This window comes from Nicotiana tomentosiformis, chromosome 9 (assembly GCF_000390325.3).
Source record: "Nicotiana tomentosiformis chromosome 9, ASM39032v3, whole genome shotgun sequence".
Lineage (NCBI taxonomy): Eukaryota > Viridiplantae > Streptophyta > Magnoliopsida > Solanales > Solanaceae > Nicotiana > Nicotiana tomentosiformis.
The window spans coordinates 7,083,457-7,087,607 of record NC_090820.1 but is presented as its reverse complement, the minus strand read 5'-3'; the positions used below and the strand labels follow the sequence as shown (position 1 = coordinate 7,087,607).

The following is a 4,151-nucleotide window of genomic DNA, read 5'->3' as shown; positions in this document are numbered from 1 at the left end:
TGAGGAAATTTTTCCTACTATTTGACATTGTTTGCTACATGCGGGGGTGATACATATATGAGGTGACGAGCATATATGCATGTGCCAGGGTAACCATGCTCGGGGATAAGAATATGTTATAAACTGTGTCTTGTAAAATCATGTGATCTTCTTGCCTCATGCCTTACTTGGCTCCTAGATACTAAGAACATAGTATTAAATATTAGAAACTAAGACTTAGCTTATTATAACTTGATCAAATTTGATGAAAATTCTGAGAATACATTGGTGTGTTTAATTCGGTCATCAATATGCATAATCATTAATACATTGCTACGACCGATATTCTTGAGATATTAGATTCTATACTTGTGTTGTAGATCATTTGTGAAATTTATTGGAATACTTGAATAAAAAGGTTCTTGTGGGTTTATTGAACTATTGTTGGCTTGAAAAGTTATGATTGGGATTCATTTGAAATACTCGTTTAAACACTCCCCTTGACGTTATTTATGCTTCATGCCTTGTTTATCATTGATATACATATGCTTGGTAAGTTAGAGTGTAAAGCACGAAGGGTGATGCCGTGTCTTTATTTATGCATTATCATGTGAGGGAGAGTGTAAAGCACGAAGGGTGATGCCATGCCATATTATTTGAGAGTTAAAGCACAAAGGATGATGTCGTGCCATATTATTAGAGAGTTAAAGCATGAAGGGTGATATCGTGCCATATCATTGTGGGTAAAAACACGAAGGGTGATGCCGTGCCATGTTATGTGAGTAAAAGCACGAAGGGTGATGCCGTGCCATTGTATTTATATTATTACGCTTTCATGTTATGGTGAGTTCATGGAACGAAGGGTGTTTCCGTGCAAGTGAGGACGAGAGACATGCATTATGTTGTGATATTTCTTTCTTGTAGCTACCTTCATGTCTTTACCTGGAGTTGTTATTGTCGTGTTCATGGTTCTTATGTGATATGTCGTTATTGTTCTGTCTTTATCCTCTATAACCTTGTTGTCATGCTATCATGCCTCCTATTTGCTTAAACTTGCTAATATCATGCCTATTTCCTGCTGTTAGGATTTCATCCATGCCATCTGTTTTGTTGCACTTAAGTGTAGTTCTTCTTCCATACTAGTCGTTCATGTCCCTACTTGTTAACTTATAAAGATCATGTGTCTGCTTCCTTATTTGTCATATTTGTCTTCATGCCTTCACCTTGCTAGTTAGTCGAAATTACATTCCTTTTTCCTAATCATTGTCATTACCTATATGCTTTCTGTTCAGTCTGTTACTGATGTTCTCATGTACACTCTCGCCCTCTATAGTTATTTGCGTATTTCCTACTATGTCATTTCTGTTATCGGCATTACTGTCATTTGGCTAGAAATGCTTTATGCATAATTGTTGAGGATGAGATAAATGCACGAAGGGTATTGCCCTGAAGTTGAATTTGATGTCTTGGGTATATTTTTCACACTATGAAAGTTTTGATGTGATTGTTGTGATTTATTGGCTTTCGCTCTTACGAAAGGATTGGGTGAGATTTTGATACCTGTTGAATTGTGTTTTCTTTTAGTACTCCGTTATTGCTTTGTATAATCGTTTCGCGTGCTCTACTCTGTTGTACTGTAGTATAGTTTTATTGTTAGTTACATTACAGGTTTTATCAATGAGCATCTTTTAACCAAAGCCTCGTCACTACTTCGACGAGATTAGACAAGATACTTACTCAGTACATGGGATCAGTTGTACTGATACTATACTTCTGCATATTACGTGCAGATATTGGTTGTTGTTGTTGCTGGGTTCTATGGTTGCCGGAATTGAAGATGTACCCGTGTTCCTGTTGTAGCTGCCCCTTGTTCATGGTAGCCCTAGATTTATAAAAACTCTGTTTATGTACTTTTCAAACAGAAGATGTATTTACTTTATATTAGCTTGTAAATTCTATTTTTAGAAGCTCATGATTTGTACTACCAGTCATTGGGGATGTATAAGACTTAGATAACTCCTTTGTTAAATTGTGTTATTGAATTAATTGAAAATGGAAAATCGTTAATTGGCTTACCTAGCAGGATGGGTTAGGTGCCATCACGACTAGTGAATTTCGGGTCGTGACATAGACGCACTAACACACCATATTCAAGGGGAGGTGCCATGGTGTATGTTATTCGCTGATGATATAGTTCTGATTGATGAGACGCGGGGCGGTATTAACGAGAGATTGGTGGTTTGAAAACAGACGCTTGAGTCTAAAGGATTCAAGATGAGTAGAACTAAGACTGAATATGTGGAGTTCAAGTTCAGCGGTGTGCCGGGTGAAGCGGACATGGACATGAGGCTTGACTCTCAAGTCATCCCCAAGAAAGGGAACTTCAAGTACCTGAGGTCGATTATTCAGGGGGATGGGGATATTGATGAGGATGTCACGTACCGTATAGGACTGGGGTGGATAAAATTGAGGCTAGCGTCTGGTGTCCTGTGTGATAGGAAGGTGCCTCCGAAACTTAAAGGAAAGTTCTATAGAGCGGTGGTTAGGCCGGCCATGATGTATGGGGCAGAGTGTTAGCCAGTTAAAAACTTCTATACCCATAAGATGAAAATTACAGAGATGAGGATGCTGAGATGGATGTGCGGACACACTAAGCTAGATAAGATTAGGAATGAAGATATTCGGTTGAAGGTGGTCGTGGCTCCCATGGAAGACAAGATGCGGGAAGCTAGGCTTAGATAGTTCAGGCACGTGAAGAGGAGAAGCCTGGATGCACCGGTAAGGAGGTATGAACGGCTAGCCTTGACGGGTATGAGAAGAGGTAGAGGGCGACCTAAGAAATATTGGGGAGAGGTGATCAGGTAGGACATGATGCGGATGCAAATTTTCGAGGACGTGGCCCTCGATAGGAAGTTATGCAGGTCGAACATTAGGGTTGTAGGTTAGGAGATAAGAGGCTAGTATGTTTAGTGAACCTTTGTGTACATATTATTCCCTTGCGTTTGTAGTGCTGTGCCTTTGTTACTGTTAGTGCTACTACTTTGCTCTCTATTTTCTGGTTATTGTGTTACTGGTGTTATCTTTTTGGATTCCGTTTCTGTTACTGATACACCGTCTCTTTCTTTCTTGTGCCGAGGGTCTACCGGAAACAGCCTTTCTACTCCTCCGGAGTAGGGGTAAGGTCTGCATACACACTACCCTCCCCATACCCCACTTGTGGGATCTCACTGGGTTGTTGTTGTTGACTTAACTTTATTCATAACTTGTTACAACAAGCACTAAAAAGCTGCAAGATCATTACTGTTACATCTTGAGGCTTTACAAAGTACAAAGGTTTTATATATTGCTCCACATGATGATAAGTTGTGAGTCTTAGATTCAATATAGTGACCTTATCCATGGATGGCCTCACCTTTGTAGGAGCAGCACCTGCTGCAACCATTGTAATTCCGGCGGCCGCAGCAACCATAGAGGCAGTATCCTCCACCACCTACGCGTCCACGTCCACCGCCAAGATTGCCACCACCACCACGGCTGCCATCAGGATATCCACCACCACTGCCAGGGATTCCGCCACCAGGAATGGGGTATCTGGCGGCAGGGTATCCTCCACCACCGTATTGAGCTTCATGTACTTCATTCTTATTATTGGATTTCTTTGGTGCATCAATTGTGAAAATAAGAATGTTGTTCTTTAACTGCTTTATTAGTCTTCCTTTTTTTTAGCTTATTATGTGATCCTAACACAGAATTACGTAGAAAATATGTAATCCATAAAGTTGTAAGATTTATGATTATATTTTAGAAGGTTTAAAATATGTTATCTTAGTATTAATTATCCTAGGGTTATTATCCCACCCTCCCATAGAGATAACAATAATGCTACAATCTCGGGATAACTAATTGCGGGATCAGTTATCCCATGATATTATCCCAACCAAACGTGATATAAACTTATTTCAAATTTAATCTCCGAATTAAGTATCCATTATCCCTTATACCAAACGAGCCCTAAGAGTCTTGGTCCAGAGGCGTATCTAGATCCTAAGATATGGGTTCATGTGAACCCATACTCCTCTCGTTAAATCATACTCCTTCTGTTCCAGTTTATGTGAACCTATTTCCTTTTTGGTACATTTAAAAAAGAATGACTCATTTCTAAATTTGGAAAT

At 39.7% G+C, this 4,151-nt stretch overlaps 1 long non-coding RNA gene across 1 annotated transcript; it reads left to right on the top strand.

Moving 5' to 3' along the window:
* The first annotated feature begins 1,083 nt into the window (after window positions 1-1,083).
* On the top strand, window positions 1,084-3,797 carry LOC108942886 (uncharacterized). The gene is made up of 2 exons (XR_001966764.3): window positions 1,084-3,312; window positions 3,356-3,797. It is a non-coding gene; the product is annotated as an uncharacterized lncRNA (long non-coding RNA).
* The last annotated feature ends 354 nt before the right edge of the window (window positions 3,798-4,151 follow it).